The sequence below is a fragment of the Schistocerca piceifrons genome, chromosome X (genome assembly GCF_021461385.2).
Source record: "Schistocerca piceifrons isolate TAMUIC-IGC-003096 chromosome X, iqSchPice1.1, whole genome shotgun sequence".
Taxonomy (NCBI): Eukaryota; Metazoa; Arthropoda; class Insecta; order Orthoptera; family Acrididae; genus Schistocerca; species Schistocerca piceifrons.
In genome coordinates, this window is record NC_060149.1 from 676,552,400 (window position 1) to 676,574,170 (window position 21,771).

Consider the following 21,771-nt stretch of genomic DNA (forward strand, 5'->3'; position numbering starts at 1 on the left):
CATAATGGTACTCTTATCTTGGCAAGAAATCTCCTCATCTACTTCTATAATGTATTATACTAAATCATGTTTGTTCTTATTAACGTCATGGTACCTTACCAGGGCAAGTGCTGAGCGTGAATCTGACGAAATAATAATGGTTTCTTCTTGAACTTTTTTTGCGTATTTAAGTACCTCTAAAATATAGCAGCTGTAAGTTCTGCAATAAGTATTGATGCTACCTCAGTGAACTTGAATTTGTTCCCTCGATCAGTCTTGTCACTTTTCAAATGCACTTTCTGCTCCGTCCTTATGTTTATATCCATTTGTATAAACCTGTCTTGAGGATGCCCACGCTGCTCAACTGTCAGCTAAAATTTGGCACTTTTTATGCACTCATCTTGATTTTAAACGTCGCTAAAGTGTTACGATAACGTATATTGAAGTAGCTCAAATTTAAAGCTAAATATCGTCTTCATTAATTAACGATTCAAATCAAGTCTGAACTATTTGCTATTGTTTATAGTATTTTTCTCCGGCTTAATCAAGTAAAGAGACATTTGACTCATTTATGTGGCGACGACAGTTACCCTTCGCAACAGACTCCTGAGTGTCAGAGGATTACGATATACATGTTAATCGATGCTTTGTTCTCACATACGTTACCTGTTTCTACAATATGTATTATCTGTTAGACCCAGAAGCTTACTTATGTGCAACCACTGATATTCGGTTACAGACCGAATTTTTGTATGGGCATTTCGTGAGAGCAGGTCTGTTGTGAGTTCCGACTGCGCTGCACCATTTACTGTCAGTGTACTATATAATTACGTACCCAAAAATGTTGAAACCTACGTAATATTATAATAAAACTCATAGCATTGGGGAATATGCAACTTTTTTGTGAGTGGCAGTTAGGCCAAACCTAGCATGTTGTTTACCGTGTGTTTGCATGAGTGCTTGGTTGTCGGAAGACCAAGGCAGATTTCGGAAAAACAGTTATATGCGTACCAGAGATTTTAATAACTTTGTCTACTGGATAAATCACTCATTTTGCATAATAAGTAGATGTACAATAAAGCTCATTAATCAATGTAGAATTTCAAACTTGCAGATCACTTCACAGGATACGTAAATAATAATGCCAAGGAACTGAATTGATTTATTACTGAATGAGAGGGGGAGATGTAGAGTCTAGCATGATCATGAATAGCAGTAGAATGTCCCTGTCTACCTGGGCACACGGCTCAGACCCTTCCGCATAGAACTAAGTTTCGTTTTCTATCAGAATAGAGACTAAAAGTAATAGTTTTATAGCTCGTAGCCACGAAACTGGATAGAAAACTTCTTCCTACATGAATCCTGCGTATTAAACTTGCAATGGCGTGCTTAAGAAAAAAACATGTGACAATTTCACCAAATAAATGTATGGCAACGTGAACTGGATCGTGCAATCGACGATCGCGTAGCCGTCCAGAACCAAGCACCGCAGTTCAAAACGACTTCCCGCAGGGAGCGTCTTATTGGCTTAGCTCAACAAGGAGCCTGCCGTGAGATAAATCACGTGTCCGGTTACCTGCGATGCCACAGAGCAACGCCAGACAGTGTACCAATCGATGCCAGTTTGTGTATGTGCATGCCTCTTTGGATGAGATGGGATAGCGTCATGTTTATGTATCAGTGAAACGAGTCGGGGTGAAAAAGGCAACTAACATATTGACTCACCTTGTTCAACGTCAGAATAATCTAAATTTTGTTAACAGTAGATCTGACTTGATTACAAGACCCTTAACGTGTCCCATAGTTTCCCTAATTAGATAGGATAAAGATAACCTGGTGTACTATCTAGTTGTGTTTTGGTGTGCCAGTGTAGTTCTTTGTGATCAGTAACCAGATTTAACGTCAGGACTTTGTTGTTTCACTAGCTGCAGCAGAAGGAGCTTGATCACACATGCTCTACCAAGTGTTTAGAGTTTTAAGACGACGTCCATTCACGTCAGTCCTGATCAGGGATCGTATTTCTGGTTTCTTTTACAGACTAGCAGTAAGAACGACGTAGCGAAGAGCCTCATGTTGCGTAAATAGTTGTAGAGAGCATTGTATCACATCTTGGGTGTCATTGAACACTAGCCTGCAGCCTCTAACAAGCTCGTGCAGCGCATGAGAGTTTTGTGTAACTTACTGGAGAATGCACCTGTATTTTGGAGGTTTTGTAGAGTATTAATTTGGAAAGTGAAGATTTGATTAGTGGGTTCGTATGATAAATAATTGACTCTGTCTGAAGACATTTCACTTGTGTATAAATTAATTTGTTCGTGTTCAAGTTTGTGGTGTAGAGGAGCGAGAAAAGTTTTAGGGAAAGAGAATTCTATGGTATCAGAACAGCCCGCATCTGAATTTTCTGTGACAGAGGCGTCCATAACTTCTGCGTTGCCTGAAACCCAGTATACCAAAACCCACAGTCGAATTTAGCTGAGGCACAGGGCAGCATGAATTTTGGCAACACGGGAAATATTCCCGTACGCGTGAGCGAAAATCTGTACCTGGTGGGAGAAGACAAGAAAAAGGCAGAAGACAACAAGATAAGGCAGAAAAATGGCAGAAGAGAGAGAGGCAGGGTAGCGGAGAAGGCAGAAAAAAGGCGGCAGCAGGTAGAAAGAAAACGCAAGTGAGAAATGCAAAGCCAGAAGCAAACAAAGATTGCAAACCCAGACTCCTTAGGGAGTAATTGGCAACACGGTCCAGAAACTTTAATGAGAGAATCAAGTCTGTCGACGAAAAGGTGTCTGAGGTTTTAAAGATAGTCGAGAGCCATGCGAATGAAAAAAATAGATTAAACAAATGTCTCGTTTCCATAGTTACTTCCGAGTCTCGAAGAGGCCAATGCCTCACTCTCCTAGAAAATACACGCTCTGCAGGACCGAACGGAGTCCGGAGGTAAGGAGCCAAAATGATTCTACGAAACTGAGGAGTTTGTGTCACGAAAATAAAAGTGTCGAGAATATAAGAAAAGAAATAGAGCTGCTGCGTGTCTCTAGCAAATATCACGTCACGCACGGATAATGAGCCGGCCGGAGTGGCCGTGCGGTTCTTGGCGCTACAGTCTGGAACCGAGCGACCGCTACGGTCGTAGGTTCGAATCCTGCCTCGGACATGAATGTGTGTGATGTCCTTAGGTTAGTTAGGTTTAATTATTTCTAAGTTCTAGGCGACTGATGACCTCGGAAGTTAAGTCGCATAGTGCTCAGAGCCATTTGAACCATTTGAACGGATAATGAGTGGTACAGTTGTGTCGATTCAGTGTCCAGTGGCGTGTTGTCAGGGACGAGAGATGGAGTTATCATAAGACAGTCGTGCGATTCAACGAGATCCGTGTCCGTTAACGGACAGCACTTTGATGAGAAGCATTTTTCTCGATGAGGAATGTCCTCTACTATTCCGCAAGTAAAAATCTGGTTGGCACAGTTTGGGGACAGTCTGCCAACCTCTTGACCAACACAGACGAAATTACAGTCCATGAGTAGTCATATGTGTGGAAAGGTTATAGCTAAATTGTTAGCCATCGCAAGACAATGAACCACTTGCGCATAATTCGATGCAAAAATTGTGAAAATGTGCTGGTCGGTCTCAGAACAATACAGGATGGGTTTGGGTATAATAAAAGCCTCGCAACTGGAAGCAACACTCTCCAATCCTGCGTCCGCAGCTCGTGGTCGTGCGGTAGCGTTCTCGCTTCCCACGCCCGGGATCCCGGGTTCGATTCCCGGCGGGGTCAGGGATTTTCTCTGCCTCGTGATGACTGGGTGTTGTGTGATGTCCTTAGGTTAGTTAGGTTTAAGTAGTTCTAAGTTCTAGGGGACTGATGACCATAGATGTTAAGTCCCATAGTTCTCAGAGCCATTTGAACCAATCCAATCCTGCACTCTACATTTTGTCGAGATCTTGGAGAGGAAACAGCCCCTCAGTCGTCAATACAGTTCTGGAAATCTGATACGACTCCTCATCAGCACAATGCCAACTGAGCACGGAAAATCGTTGGTTTGCACTCAGAAGGGTGACCTGAATGCTTTGAAGCTGATCGACTTAGTTGATTACATACGTGAAGATAAGAAAATGATCCCTGTTGCCTAATGAATCGGTACGGAAACTCATCGAAGCAGCAGTGGACAAATGCGGAGGTTAGAGAAAACAATAACGCCAGCTGTCCGCGGGAACTGAATAGTAACTGAAATAATCAGAGACAAAGACACCACGAAGAAAAGACTTCCCGGTAAATGACGTGCAAAGACCAACGAAGAAGGAAAGTAACAAGGTGGTACCAATTAGTGAAATGAGGAACCCTACCACAGATTGCAGCTAACGGTCTTAGCTATTTAGTGAGCAAATCTGCAGGTGCAGGCAAGGGCTAAGTCTTCACTCTGCGTATAAGTGGTACTATTTTTGGTTAACATTAAGTATATCTCTGTTTTGTGTATACACTCCTGGAAATTGAAATAAGAACACCGTGAATTCATTGTCCCAGGAAGGGGAAACTTTATTGACACATTCCTGGGGTCAGATACATCACATGATCACACTGACAGAACCACAGGCACATAGACACAGGCAACAGAGCATGCACAATGTCGGCACTAGTACAGTGTATATCCACCTTTCGCAGCAATGCAGGCTGCTATTCTCCCATGGAGACGATCGTAGAGATGCTGGATGTAGTCCTGTGGAACGGCTTGCCATGCCATTTCCACCTGGCGCCTCAGTTGGACCAGCGTTCGTGCTGGACGTGCAGACCGCGTGAGACGACGCTTCATCCAGTCCCAAACATGCTCAATGGGGGACAGATCCGGAGATCTTGCTGGCCAGGGTAGTTGACTTACACCTTCTAGAGCACGTTGGGTGGCACGGGATACATGCGGACGTGCATTGTCCTGTTGGAACAGCAAGTTCCCTTGCCGGTCTAGGAATGATAGAACGATGGGTTCGATGACGGTTTGGATGTACCGTGCACTATTCAGTGTCCCCTCGACGATCACCAGTGGTGTACGGCCAGTGTAGGAGATCGCTCCCCACACCATGATGCCGGGTGTTGGCCCTGTGTGCCTCGGTCGTATGCAGTCCTGATTGTGGCGCTCACCTGCACGGCGCCAAACACGCCTACGACCATCATTGGCACCAAGGCAGAAGCGACTCTCATCGCTGAAGACGACACGTCTCCATTCGTCCCTCCATTCACGCCTGTCGCGACACCACTGGAGGCGGGCTGCACGATGTTGGGGCGTGAGCGGAAGACGGCCTAACGGTGTGCGGGACCGTAGCCCAGCTTCATGGAGACGGTTGCGAATGGTCCTCGCCGATACCCCAGGAGCAACAGTGTCCCTAATTTGCTGGGAAGTGGCGGTGCGGTCCCCTACGGCACTGCGTAGGATCCTACGGTCTTGGCGTGCATCCGTGCGTCGCTGCGGTCCGGTCCCAGGTCGACGGGCACGTGCACCTTCCGCCGACCACTGGCGACAACATCGATGTACTGTGGAGACCTCACGCCCCACGTGTTGAGCAAATCGGCGGTACGTCCACCCGGCCTCCCGCATGTCCACTACACGCCCTCGCTCAAAGTCCGTCAACTGCACATACGGTTCACGTCCACGCTGTCGCGGCATGCTACCAGTGTTAAAGACTGCGATGGAGCTCCGTATGCCACGGCAAACTGGCTGACACTGACGGCGGCGGTGCACAAATGCTGCGCAGCTAGCGCCATTCGACGGCCAACACCGCGGTTCCTGGTGTGTCCGCTGTGCCGTGCGTGTGATCATTGCTTGTACAGCCCTCTCGCAGTGTCCGGAGCAAGTATGGTGGGTCTGACACACCGGTGTCAATGTGTTCTTTTTTCCATTTCCAGGAGTGTATTTTACGCTTCACCCATATGCTCTTAGAATATGCATTACATTTAAATGCTTAAATCAACTGAGGATTGGTCCCAGACTCCCAAAGTATCAGGCGATCACTCTGCCATAGAGCCATGTTGCTTCTTCAAAAATATAAGCTTACTTTAGCGTACTCACGATGGTCGGAAAACTTGAAAGACGATTTTTTCAAGAGTTATTGAGATTTGCATCTAACGGCTTTGGCGGATTGATATTCGACTACTGAGCTTCACGTTCTATAAGCATACAAAACACAAAAATCTGACTTCCGTGTGGTCTCCTTGTTACAGTTTTTCGGCCTACCAAGAGCTGCTTAGATTGTCCTGCGGCATTCTGAGGAATTTACGGTTTTGGGACGCCAGTTTTCCGAGTGAGCGCTAAGCCCTATGCCCTGTGCCCTATTCATTGTCATTTTCTTTTGTGTGTGTTCACTTGCCTGAGCCAACGTCCTTACCGCAATGACAACACCGGTTCCCACCAGATCACCGAAGTTTAGCGCTGTCGGGCTTAGCTAGAACTTGGATGTGTGACCATCCGGTCCGCCGAGCGGTGTTGGCAAGTGGGGAGCTCTCAGCCCTTGTGAGGCAAATTGAGGAGCTACTTGACTGAGAAGTAGCTGACAACGGGCGGGAAAGCGGTGTACTGACCATATGTCCCTCCACACCCGCATTCATTGACGCCTGGGTCTGATGATGACACGGCCGTTGGTAGCTACTCTTAGCCCTTCAAGGCATGTCCGGAAGGAGAGTGTGTTCACTTGCCCAAGTGGCCAAGTAATGTTGATATTTGTAGTATGCTACCCGCTCTGAACTTAAAATAATACAATGCAAATCTCACATTCAGCCAGCACATGGACAGTTGTTAGCGTTAAAACCTTTTGGGGGTAAATCAAATGTTTAGAACGGGGACGAAGGGAGCTCACTTGATTCATATCTCAACTTCGAACAAAATTTTGCTATGCCAACCATGTCTGCTTTGTGTGCATTTATAATTGTGGTAATGCAAACATGCCATCGCCGCACAATTAATATCTCTTGCCGACACAGACTTAATTTGTGCTATGTCGAACAGGCTACACTGGCAGAAAATTCGTTGATGCTTTCGCCTGTAGCTGGAAGACGGGTCAAGGAGAACGGTGAGACTGGTCAGCTCCGCAGTCATTGTGGTACGGCCCGCTGCCCACCCGGAGTGTCACGGCCAGAGCCTGCGGCCGGATTGCGTCACAGGGCGACGCGAACGCAGAGAGCAGTTCGGAGCCACGTAGGCGTCCCTCTGGCTAAAGGTTAGGTGAACCCATGGTTACTGGGGCGGCCGGCATGACGAGGAAGCTTGGCCTGTCCGGTAACGTCTTGTAACCGAGCCACTGCTTGGAGGAAAACTAACTCCCAGACGTCAACGGGCAAGGGGCTATTCATGTTCTTCTCAGCAACCATGTTAGTCTTTCGTAATCTCTGTTTATAGAACGCACGATAGTATTAAGTTTTCTTTTATAAAAACAAAAGGAGTTGTCATGCCTATTCCTCTTGAAACTTTTTTTGTCTCATGCACAAGTTCTATTTGGAAACGTGTTTTATTACTTTACTAAGTCAATTAAAAGAGCGTGTCCCGCACCCACGCTTTGATAGAAAGAAACATCTGTAATCTTCCTTATAAGGAGCACAGTAGCTTGCCGGTAAGCTCTCATTGGGAAAAACAAAAGTAGTTTACATATCAGTTTCTCGTAAAACCTTTTTGTCTCGACATATGTCACATAAGGAAACATGTGACATTATTCTATTATGTGAACCAAATGAGCCACTCCTATCCCTACGCTAAAGTATCTTTTAGTTGTAATTCCCCACTCACGAACACAAATTACAGCTCTGAGTAGGAACTTTTCTAACTCACAGGCTACATGTAATATTTCCTCGCATTATGTATAGTAATTAAGTACTGATCTGGGAACGCTATGTTTTTGCGTTACCCCTCATCATAAAGAGATATTGAGGAAAACTATTTTATAGATTCATTAAAATGTGAATGTCGTGTGACTAGGGCGTCCCATCGGGTAGACCGTTCGCCGGGTGCAAGTCTTACGATTTTACGCCACTTCGGCGACTTGCGCGTCGATGGGGATGAAATGTTGATTATTAGGACAAAACACCCAGTTCCTGAGCAGAGAAAAATCTCCGACCCAGCCGGGATTCGAACACGGGCCCTTAGGATTGACATTGTTTCGCGCTGACCACTCTGCTACCGGGGGCGGACTATAGATTCAGTGACTGAATGGGTTTGTAAATTTTATGGGGTGTTACGTACATGTGACGAACAGTGACTGCCACTTAGGACTTTTCTTTCCCGATGCTTTATCGATTCATTTTTTCCAGTGAACGCATTTTTTCCTTCTTAGTTGGTGGTCTGAAGTCTGTGTGTTGGAAGAATAAAGCTTTAAAGCTTTACATCCGGCTGGCTATCACAGTGTGGGCTAGGTGTCCTATTGCAGCAACAGTGAAAGCCACGAGTGAATCTTATCGCTTCAACTGCGCCCTCCCCCCTCCCCCCTTGTGGGTGGCCTAACTTTGGCGTCCATCTGAACGCTCCACTCTACCGCCTTCTGTGTGTGGGCAGTGGTGCCTAGGGCTCGGCGATCGACGTCTGCGCCGCCACCCCTTGGTGGTACGATAACCAGGACTCTGTGTTTACATCTTGAGGATTGAAGCCCTGCTGCCAGAAGAGGATATAGGGTGGCACAGTTGGTTTTTCATTCGAAGATATGCGTTTAGCCAATGAGACTGCATTGGTACACCTAGCGTTGGGAGTGGACGAACCAGCCAGTCATGGTTAACACGGTTTCAATCTGCCACTAACTTCGTAAAGGAAATTGTGCGTGATGAATGCAGAAGGGGGCAAGTTTGTTGCCTTTTCTCCGATTTTTCGAAATTTTTGTGGCTGTCACATTGTCAGTGCTACACATTCAGCCTCTCCTTCTATGACTTTCTTGAGAAGTTAGGTGCTGCATGGGAGAAATGAAATTTTCGGAGGAGTCGGGGATGTTGATTGGAGTGGAGCGGACGTTGACTAAGGGAGATTAAAACTGTTGGCCGCCTGCAGCATTCTGCTGTCTTGGAGCAGAGGTGAGTTTTAGCAATCCATGGTAGCACGATCCATTATCTCAGTAGTTCGCTTTTAAATGCCTTTGAATACGCAGTCTAATATACTGTTTTAACACCAGTTTCAATTTAATTTTTTTTAATCGTGCATCAGGAAGCTACTCAGATAAGTGTATTTTTGTGCTATTGCTTCTGTACAGTCTTCATTCCGTATGGTTGATCCCACAGTGGTAATATCATGCATTTGGTTAAACTAATTCGAAGGTCAATTGATTTAGTTCTTTCATTGTCAAAGCTTGTTTAGTATTCTCAATTTAAGAGCAAAGTCAGTTTACGTTAAAAACGGATTAATGGCATCTTGCAATGCCAAAGTTTGTTTAACACTTGCTCAATTTAGGAGCAAAATCAGATTCTACTGAAAGTAGAATTTTATTAAAGGCAAATGAATTTTTGACTCATCTTGTTCAACTTAAGAATAATTTTTTTTTAAAAAAAAGATTTGACCTCCATTACAAGTCCCTTTACATTTCCCATAGCTTTCCTAGTTAGGTAAAATAAAGGTAATTTGGTATACTACTATGTTTCGCTTTGCTGTGTCAGTGTAGTCCTTTGTATACAATGGCCAAATTTAGCATTAGGACATTGTTGTTTCAGTAGCTGCAGCAGAAACTGCTCAAGCATATACACTTTACAAACATTTAGAGTTTTAACATAAGACGGTCCCCTTCGCAATAATATTAATCGTTTACTAACAGTACCAGCCACAATATCAATGGCATCATGCTATTTCTAGTTATCTCACTGCAAGTCTTTCGCAATCTTGCTGTGGCTCGGAGTGCGGCGTGTTAAAAAGACAACGGGCTGGATACGTTGCCCTGTAGTGAGCAGAAGCGAAGACGACTTCCGCCAGAGTTTGACGTAGAGCTACCCATAGCACGACACGGAGCACTGGAGAGACCATGGCTCGCAGTGGCACGTTAACGGCGTTATTAAATGTACGAGGGCCGTTCGGAAAGTATGGTCCGATCGGTCGTGAAATGGAAACCACCGTGAGAATCAAAAATTTCTTATTCGCAACAGATAGCCACACCTTCGAGCTATCTCTCTAAAAAGTCGTCGCTCCGACTTACACATTTGTCGTGACGTTGTACAAACTTTCCAGTAACCTTGTCACAGAAAGGAGCCGCCTGTGCTTTCCACCAATTCTCTACGCTAGTCTACCTTTCGTTGTTTGCACCGAAATGTTGTCTTCGTAGCTAGCACTTCATGTGAGCAGAAATCAACATCGGAGGAGCCAATTAAAGTCTGTATTGCGGGTAATCAAACACTTCCCGTCGAAAATGCTGCTGGAGCGTCTACATTGCCCCTGCAGAATGGGGCTGAAAATTGTCTTGAATAAAGAAACGCATGACATTCATGTTATGTGGGCTGCATAGCTTCGGGCGAAATCTCTCACCAGATCCACATACTTGGTGGGAGACACTGTTGTTTTAAGCATTTTTACGTGATCACTTTACGCTTTGAACTGAAAAGAGCGACGTGAAGCGCTCAACCGACACACTAAAGACACTGCCCAACACACCTGTGCAAAGTTCCAACGGATTTTCACAGTGATTTCCATTTCGTACCAAATCGGACCTTACTTTCCGAGTACGCCTCGTATCTCCTTCCATGTAGATGTGAATGGCGTTATGTGTTATCACAAAGATACAATTGATATCACACATAAAAAGTCTTATCAGAGGACGATGATATAAACACAGGCAGTTGGGCATACTCCGCTGCAAATATGTCACAGTGTGACTCAATTTTTAAATCGTATGCTTAATGTGGTGTGCCCATGTCAGCTTATGAGCGACGTAAAGCCATAAGAATTGGACCACCATACTGACAGGGAATATACGGCATCCCAGTCTTATACATCTTAGGCTGTTAAACCTATATGCAATATATAAGCACACAGCTAATTTATGAGACGATATATCGAGGCAGTTCTGATTCAGCCGTTGATTAAACATTCTCGTAGCGTTATTCATCTGCTGTTGACACTTGGTAAAGTATTGCTACGCATATAAATACATAAATAAATCAGATACTGTAATACTTGAACATTTGCGTGGAACCGTGAATGTAGGTCTCCTTTAAATAGATTATACAGAAATGGCAACGACGTTGAGACTTGCTGTTTCATTGTTAATTGTAATTACTGGGCTTCTGTTGTTCAACAGGCTGCATTCAGGATTCTTCGAACAGGGGAATAAATACACTATCACGTGCATTTGAAATATCTATACACAGTGATAGTAAATACTGATTTTCTCTAAACGTGTGTGGCATACAAATGAATAATGATTGCAGTGTTTCATTTGTGCCTTCCTTCCGAAAGGTGGTTTGTCCAAAATGTGGTATCCTATCATCATCAGTCACCATTTAATTTGTGTTTAATTATCTGTTCCAATATCGTATACAACAACAACAAGGGAGTGATGAGCCTATATGTAGAATCGAGTCCAGGCACTTTACCCATTTTACATATTGGAATGAATCGAGTACTCCTCAGTTCCGGTATATGGATTTGGTTGCACTATATTTTGTTTAAGACGGTGTGGTGTGACCATCAAATATCGTTGAGCGATATGTGATTATTTTTCTGATCATTTCTCTACTGCTGTTAAGGAGAGTACAATGTTGTCTAACTCAGGAGGGAGGTTTCAGATTATCTTGTTAAGGAACTAGCATTTCACATAAGCGATTGTGATAAGTCACTGCCCCTCCATTTGGTGACGAATGCGGATTCCTTCTTTGAAGGTAGATACCGTTATGCCACTGTATGTCCCTGAATTATAATTTTGCTTGATGGATTCATCACTCTGTATGCAGATCTAAGAATGGGCCTTCACAGGGCTGCTCCGGCACCGTAAGAGAAATCATTGCTTTTCTCTTCAAATATTGTTACTCAATAAACTGTGTTTTGCTCGCCACCCTGCTTAGGAGCGAAGGGTTGGCCAATAAGTCGAACATACATACCAACCGATGCCAACCTCTTTCATATCATGATACATTCTGTAAGCCAAAAATGGGACATTTCTACTGGGTTTACCTGTATTCACGCAATAGGCCGAAATTATTGCGGGTTCCGTGAAAATGGTTCCGTGTCCTTCATTCCATGTAAATTTTTGCAAAGAGTCAGGAGTCCGGTTTAGTGGAGAATAATTTCGGTTACTTGTCGTGTGGAAGTCGTCTACAGCACTCGTGGTCCAGAAGCCGTCGGGAGCAGCGTTTGCCTGTCGCCATCTCGGTCGTCATTATTCGGTGCTGACTGACAAGTACTATCGCATATTTGCTGACTTTTGTGTAAGTGTCGCATTTCTCAATCGCGCTATCCACTTTCCCAGCAGCTCACAATTTGTAGGAATTGCTGCGCAAACTGAGTTGCCTAATTAACTGTATAATTTCGTGGTTCTTAGACTCGTTTACTTTGCATATGTGTAATGAAAAAAAAACGACTTATATGTTCACTAAAAGTAATTGCTTTGACAATTCGATCCAAACTTAGTTCTTATCAGCACAGAAGTTGCTTAGTCAGGAGGCCTGGTACAAATGGTGCAAATGGCTCTAAGCACCATGGGACTTAACATCGGAGGTCATCAATCCCATAGACGTAGAACTACTTAAACCTAACTAACCTAAGAACGTCACACACATCCATGCCCGAGGCAGGATTCGAACCTGCGACCGTAGCAGCAGCGCGGTTCCGGACTGAAGCGCCTAGCACCACTTGGTCACAGCGGCCGACGAGGCCTGGCGAATACCGATGTAATTCTACCTTTTATGCTGTTAAAATTCACGAAACAGTTAGGCAAAATTTAGACAAAAATAAGTTTTACGGTTTGTAAGTTCTCGACTAAGCCGGTGGCTTAATAAGGCCACATCAAATGTGTGAAGCAATTCATATAGTCGCAAATTTTTGAACAGTAGCAGGTGGGAGTGCCTTAAACATACCATAAATCATGACGGGTGGCGGCTGAGTGTTGGGGGTACGTTTGAAGGTCACTTTTGAAAGTTTTTCTTGAATTACTCGAAAACCGCGGCCTCTAGTGAAATGGCATCCCGTGCCAAACGTAACTACATTAAATTTCTTACAAGAAAATAAGACCCCAATTTTGTACGTTTGCGCATTGTTCTTCAGCTGCAGCATTACTAGCGCGATGTGTACTTTATTTTCCTGTATGTCATTATATGCTGGTGATTTTGACTGTGATATGTTGCGTGTGAAGTTCTGTGTTTCCTGTTCAAAATGGCCCTGAGCACTATGGGACTTAACATCTGAGATCATTAGTCCCCTAGAACTTGTTGTTGTTGTTGTTGTGGTCTTCAGTCCTGAGACTGCTTTGATGCAGCTCTCCATGCTACCTTATCCTGTGCAAGCTTCTTCATCTCCCAGTACCTACTGCAGCCTACATCTTTCTGAATCTGCTTAGTGTATTCATCTCTTGGTCTCTCTCTACGATTTTTACCCTCCACGCTTCCCTCCAATACTAAATTAGTGATCCCTCGATGTCTCAGAACATGTCCTATCAACCGATCCCTTCTTCTAGTCAAGTTGTGCCACAAGTGTGGTGTCACCGCCAGACACCACACTTGCTAGGTGGTAGCCTTTAAATCTGCCGCGGTCCGTTAGTATACGTTGTCGCCACTATCAGTGATTGCAGACCGAGAGCCGCCACACGGCAGGTCTAGAGAGACTTCCTAGCACTCGCCCCAGTTGTACAACCGACTTTGCTAGCGATGGTTCACTGACAAAATACGCTCTCATTTGCCGAGACGATAGTTAGCATAGCCTTCAGCTACGTCAATTGCTACGACCTAGCAAGGCGCCATTACCAGTTACCATTGATACTGAAACATGTACCGTCAAGAGCGACGCTCATCATTAATGGATTAAAGTTAATTATTCCACCAGTTACGTCCGTTTTTCCAAAGTATAATTTCCTTGCCCTGTTCCAGACCTCACGCCAGCCTGCGTGAGTTAAAACGCGTGCCTTTCGGCTTCCTCTCATATCCGGTGTTGGCTCTCCTGCCAACCCACAACAACAAGCTCCTCTTCTCCCCAATTCTGTTCAATACCTCCTCATTAGTTATGTGATCTACCCATCTAATCTTCAGCATTCTTCTGTAGCACCACATTTCGAAAGCTTCTACTCTCTTCTTGTCTAAGCTATTTATCGTCCACGTTTCACTTCCATACATGGCTACACTCCATACAAATACTTTCAGAAACGACTTCCTGACATTTAAATCTATACTCGATGTTAACAAATTTTTCTTCTTCAGAAACGCTTTCCTTGCCATTGCCAGTCTACATTTTATATCCTCTCTACTTCGACCATCATCGTTTATTTTGCTCCCCAAATAGCAAAACTCCTTTACTACTTTAAGTGTCTCATTACCTAATCTAATTCCCTCAGCATCACCCGACTTGATTCGACTACATTCCATTATCCTCGTTTTACTTTTGTTGATGCTCATCTTATACCCTCCTTTCAAGACACTGCCCATTCCGTTCAACTGCTCTTCCAAGTCCTTTGCTGTCTCTGACAGAATTATAATGTCATCGGCGAACTTCAAAGTTTTTATTTCTTCTCCGTGGATTTTAATACCTACTCCGAACTTTTCTTTTGTTTCCTTTGTTGCTTGCTCAATATACAGATTGAATAACACCTGGGAGAGGCTACAAACATGTCTCACTCACTTTCCAACCACTGCTTCCCTTTCATACCCCTCCACTTTTATAACTGCCATCTGATCTTCCCCGAGGTCGGCTTCTATCAGTTTTTCCATTCGTCTGTAAACAATTCGCGTTAGTATTTTGCGGCTGTGACTTATTAAACTGATAGTTCGGTAGTTTTCACATCTGTCAACACCTCCTTTCTCTGGGATTGGGATTATTATATTCTTCTTGAAGTCTGAGGGTATTTCGCCTGTCTCATACATCTTGCTCACCAGATGGCAGAGTTTTGTCAGGATTGGCTCTCCCAAGGTTGTCAGTAGTTCTAATGGAGTGTTGTCTACTCCGGAGGGCTTGTTTCGACTCAGGTCTTTCAGTGCTGTGTCAAACTCTTCACGCAATATCATATCTCCCATTTCATCTTCATCTACATCCTCTTCCATTTCCATAATATTGTCCTCAAGTACATCGCCCTTGTATAGGCCCTCTATATACTCCTTCCACCTTTCTGCTTTCCCTTTTTTGCTTAGAACTGGGTTTCCATCAAAGCTCTTGATATTCATGCAAGTGGTTCTCCTTTCTCCAAAGGTCTCTTTCATTTTCCTGTGGGCAGTATCTATCATACCCCTAGTGAGATAACCCTCTACATCCTTACATTTGTCCTCTAGCCATCCCTGCTTAGCCATTTTGCACTTCCTGAAGATATCATTTTCGAGACGTTTGTATTCCTTTTTGCCTGCTTCATTTACTACGTTTTTATATTTTCTCCTTTCATCAATTAAATTCAATATTTCTTCTGTTACCCAAGGGTTTCTACTAGCCCTCGTCTTTTTACCTATTTGATCCTCTGTTGCCTTCACTATTTCATCGCTCAAAGCTACCCATTGTTCTTCTACTGTATTTCTTTCCCCCATTCCTGTCAATTGTTCCCTTATGCTCTCCCTGTACAATCTCTGGTTCTTTCAGTTTATCCAGGTCCCATCTCCTTAAATACCCACCTTTTTGCAGTTTCTTCAGTTTTAATCTACAGTTCATAACTAACAGATTGTGGTCAGAGTCCACATCTGCCCTTGGAAATGTCTTACAATTTAAAACCTGGTTCCTAAATCTCTGTCTTACCATTATATAATCTATCTGATACCTTTTAGTATCTCCAGGGTTCTTCCATGTATACAACCCCTAGAACTTAGAACTACTTAAACCTACTTAACCTAAGGGCATCACACACATCCTTGCCCGAGGTAGGATTCGAACCTGCGACCGTAGCGGTCACGCGGTTCCAGACTTAAGCGCCTAGAACCGCTCGGCCAATGCGGCCGGCTGTGTTTCCTGAGACTGAAGATTTTTTTCATACGTTTTGGATTATCTACTTGTATGTGATTTGTGTTAACGATTGTTCTTTGAGCAGTAGATTTTTAATTGCACTGTTTAAAATATATAGCGCTAGTAGAGCACGTTCTAGAGGGGCTAGAAAAATCACTAGATTCGTTATAAGTTGAGTCGGAATCTTTAGAGGGAGAGGCGTCGTTAGGAGTTACATTTCCTGAAACAAGAAAACTGCACCGATAACCAAGCAGTATGGTAGTGGCAGTGCTTGCGAAACGCAGTCCAACGTAGCACAGAGTAGCTCAAGTTCAGGAAGTATGGGAGACGTTCCACTCTGGCTCAAACAAATGTTAAAAGAAGCATAGGAGGAGAAGAAACAGCAGTCGATTTAGAAGAGATAGGGGACCCAGTATTAGAATCGGAATTTAAAAGAGCTTTGGAGGACTTACGGTCAAATAAGGCAGAAGGGATAGATAACATTCCATCAGAATTTCTAAAATCATTGGGGGAAGTGGCAACAAAACGACTATGCACGTTGGTGTGTAGAATATATGAGTCTGGCGATATACCATCTGACTTTCGGAAAAGCATCATTCACACAATTCCGAAGATGGTTGACAAGCTGACAAGTTCGAGAATTATCGCACAATCAGCTTAACAGCTCATGCATCGAAGCTGCTTACAAGAATAATATACAGAAGAATCGAAAAGAAAATTGAGAATGCGTTAGGTGACGATCAGTTTGGCTTTAGGAAAAGTAAAGGGACGAGAGAGGCAATTCTGACGTTACGGTTAATAATGGAAGCAAGGCTAAAGAAAAATCAAGACACTTTCATAGGATTTGTCGACCTGGAAAAAGCGTTCGACAATATAAAATGGTGCAAGCTGTTCGAGATTCTGAAAAAAGTAGGGGTAAGCTATAGGGAGAAACGGGTCATATACAATATGTACAACAACTAAGAGGGAATAATAAGAGTGGACGATCAAGAACGAAGTGCTCGTATTAAGAAGGGTGTAAGACAAGGCTGTAGCCTTTCGCCCCTACTCTTCAATCTGTACATCGAGGAAGCAATGATGGAAATAAAAGAAAGGTTCAGGAGTGGAGTTAAAATACAAGGTGAAAGGATATCAATGATACGATTCGCTGATGACATTGCTATCCTGAGTGAAAGTGAAGAAGAATTAAATGATCTGCTGAACGGAATGAACAGTCTAATGAGTACACAGTATGGTTTGAGAGTAAATCGGAGAAAGATGAAGGTAATTAAAAGTAGTAGAAATGAGAACAGCGAGAAACTTAACATCGGGATTGATGGTCACGAAGTACAATGAAGTTAAGGAATTCTGCTACCTAGGCAGTAACATAACCAATGGCGAACGGAGCAAGGAAGACATCAAAAGCGGACTCGCTATGGCAAAAAAGGCATTTCTGGCCAAGAGAAGTATACTAATATCAAATACCGGCCTTAATTTGAGGAAGAAATTTCTGAGGATGTACGTCTGGAGTACAGCATTGCATGGTAGTGAAACATGGACTGTGGGAAAACCGGAACAGAAGAGAATCGAAGCTTTTGAGATGTGGTGCTATAGACGAATGTTGAAAATTAGGTGGACTGATAAGGTAAGGAATGAGGAGGTTCTACGCAGAATCGGAGAGGAAAGGAATATGTGGAAAACACTGATAAGGAGAAGGGACAGGATGATAGGACATCTGCTAAGACATGAGGGAATGACTTCCATGGTACTAGAGGGAGCTGTAGAGGGCAAAAACTGTAGAGGAAGACAGAGATTGGAATACGTCAAGCAAATAATTGAGGACGTAGGTTGCAAGTGCTACTCTGAGATGAAGAGGTTAGCACAGGAAAGGAATTCGTGGCGGGCCGCATCAAACCAGTCAGTAGACTGATGACCAAAAAAAAAGGAGAGGGAGAGATAGATAGAGAGAGAGAGAGAGAGCGAGAGAGAGACAGACAGAGATGTCGAAGCAGACAGGAAAGAGGCAGACGAGGGTAGGAAGCGATTCTGGAAGTTCCTAACCCTGTGGAAAGTAGCGTGGGCAGGTTGCTCCACCAAAGTCGAGGTTAGGAAAAGTAGAAGAAATGAAAACATGATTATGGCGAAAAGTGCGAAGTCTGCAGGAGTGCGCAATATGTGAGCCGACATAACCAGTGCAGTGTGCACAATCTGAAGAATGTATCTCTGCTGAACACGATGTAGTGCAGCTGAGAAAGGAGACTGAGTGACTGCAAGCTACGCTGCCACAATTATCAGTAGCAGGGTCCACAATGAAACATCGTGCTTTTCTCGATACCAGAATGGGTCGTTTCAAGAGAATCAACTCCAGCGATGGGATCAGTTTCTAGTAAAGGATAAAAAGTTGATGACAAACACTTCTTTTCGTTGAGATGAACTACGTGTCAGAGTCTGAATGGCGCAATTTAGCAACAGTTTACTAAACTTCTAGCTAGTTCAGAGAAAATTAGAATTAATCAGTAGCCACATGAGTGCTGAAGTAAAATCGAAACTGTGGCCAGTGATACGAAACTGTGCAACGTTCGAAGAATTTGGATAAGAAACCATGAAACTGTACTGGTCTGCTACAGAGCAAAATAGGTTGCGCCTAACGCCACAATGGCTCTGCCACTATATGCTTCGACAAGATTGAATCAGCACACTGATCATCCACATAATTATGGCAAATCGGCTCAAATGTTTGGAGACACAATGCCGCAATGCATACAAGGTAGTCTACTCTCTTCTTTGCTTTAGACATTTGTTTTGGAAACTGTGTTTTTCTATGCTTTGAAAAAAAAATGGTTCAAATGGCTCTGAGCACTATGGGACTTAACATCTATGGTCATCAGTCCCCTAGAACTTAGAACTACTTAAACCTAACTAACCTAAGGACAGCACACAACACCCAGTCATCACGAGGCAGAGAAAATCCCTGACCCCGCCGCTATGCATTGAGTTAATTTAAAACTAATGATACATGAAGCATAAAATCATTGCTTGACTATATTTGTCACAGTTCTACATTTAGTTGCAATGTATTAAATGCTCACAGAACAGTTAATATCTTAGGATCTACTAGTGTGGTTGTCATGACTTGTAGAAATACTTTATTTGCTAACTGTAATGGACGAATGGAGTAGGACTAGCTGTTCCGCTAGAGAGACGTGACGGGAGGCTCCAGCAGCCGGAATGGTAGTGGGATTGTGCTGGAACGAACAGGCTGACCTATTGCTCCCTGTGCTAAGCCTAAACGGCGCTGCTACCACGTGCCTATTGTCGCTGGAGTGACTGTCGCCCCAAATACTACTATCAGCAAACATTGACAGCTGTCAGACTTTCCGCCACAATAGCGCTCATTTATTTTATGAAGGGAAGTCGTACACGACGAAATAAGTTATTTTAGCTGCATCTCAGAACTATTCTGCATTGTTAGCCATAAACACACAATTCATTTACGTGTACAGCTTCACTGATTGGTTTTCAACACATTGACCAGCATAAGAAATAAACTGCCCGAAAAAAATTAGCACACCCTTTTACAGATTTCCAGTTCACCCAAGATTAATTGTTGCAACAGTGTATTTGGAGTACATGAAATTATTACATTTACAATTCAATAGTACAAGCGATTCTGATGCACCAAGTATCGATTCTCTGACGGCACCACTGAGCCGGGCACGTTTATGCTGTGGTGTGAGTGGAAGACGGACTAGAAGTGTGTGTACCCGTAGACCCGCTGCTAATAACCGAGACGCAACAGGTTCATGTTAAGACTTCTGGGCTCACAAGTCTTCGTATGTGTGCTGTGGTAACTCTACGATCCGCCACTGCTGCCCTTATAATACGACGATCCTGGCCAGGGTCCTTTCTGTGTGGACGTTCAGAACCACGTGTACGGCTCTGAGAATGTTCACTTGACCACTGATACTAGCACCGTTCCACAACTGAGGCAGCACGTCCAACTAGCGTGGCAATTGTCTTAAAGGACCTCGGAAGGCCACAATTTGAACCGTTTCAAACACGATCAGTTGTCTGTAGGAAAAACCAGTGCGTCTCCGTGGCCTAGTTGCGTGTTTGCTTCACACGTTCGTACCACACTAAGCCTTCTGGCTGTGAGCATTCCCTATCACAGGGTAGACACAGATGCCGCTTTGGTAGCTATGCCACTACGCTATCTGTTGGCGGGTAACTTTAAAAGCATTATTAGCACATCTACCATCCTGCAAGTGGCATATGCCCTCATCGAATCAGAATCGATTTCGTCTTTCCAGATGCACTAATTTTTTTCCAGCAGTGTAAGTTATGCTACACATTGGTGTATTAAGCAGTGTAAATATAATGCGAATACCAGCTTTTAATGAAGCATCAGTTGCTCACAATTTAATGACGTGTCTGAGTGAATGAGACAGCTACAGTTTTAAATTTTGAAATAATTTCTCTTGTTTTAATCACGTTTCACTAAGATTAATATGCAAAATAACTTATGTAGTATAAGAACAAATAAACAGTCTTTTTTAGTATGAGTGACATTGATAGCTGGCGATGAACCGTTGTCTATGTGAGCTTTTGAGACACCTGCGCTGAAGATCAGCTTTTTATTGTACGACATTCCCATGTGGGACAATATCAGTTCAGTATCTGATTTCCTTTTGAAAAGATGGTCACTGACAGAAATATTTTTACTGCACATTAACGTTAAAGGAAATAAGGGAGTTCATGCAGGTGGCCCCAAAAGTGCCTAACGTAACTGTAATAAAAATTGCATAAATAAATGTCAAGACATATGACAATGGGTGTTTTAAGTGGTCTATTTTACAAGGATTATATCCATGTAAATAAGGACGTACACTATGTATCTAAATATTTCCCATATGCATACAAACTGAACATGCCATCCCACGCAAAGCTCGAACAAGCTCATGATTTCGAAAAACAAAATCAATTTGTGTCTTTAAGTTTCTGCACCATCCAGTATTCAGAGAGAAACATGTTAATCAATTAATTTTACACCAACTGAGCACTCATCATTTATGTTGTGCAACAAATATCTTTTATATTGTAAAATAAATTTTACACGAACTATACCATCATAACCATATAGCCTGTCACACTGTAAGAATGTGAACATTAATTCTTATATGAATATGGTCCATTGCCTGAAGTTCAATTTACAATGTTAAAAGATATATTTCTTGCACAACGTAAAAAAGAATGTTCATTTTGATAGTTTCTCACCCAGTGTCCAGACTTCAAAACTTTAGCATTATAACCATTTAAGGGGAGTTTGCAGGGCCTATGTGGGTAATGTTAAATTAACAAACTTTATATATCTTTATATCTGGAACCAATGAAGATAACACTCAAAAAATTTTACAGGTATCTTATCCATGTTATTTATGTCTACTGAAACAGAATTAAGAGATGTGGTGCAAAAGAAGGAGAGATACATACACACATCAAAAAATGTTTTGCATCATCTCGGTTTCGAGAGTTACGGACATGTGCAGAAAATTGGAATAGAGATCAACATAAACATCATTACCACCCTTTTTATTGCTCGTGAAAACCACACATTGTATGTTGTACCAACATATACCGAGACCTTCAGAGGTGGTGGTCCAGATTGCTGTATACACCGGTACATCTAATACCCAGTAGCACGTCCTCTTGCATTGAGGCATGCCTGTATTCGTCGTGGCATGCTATCCAAAAGTTC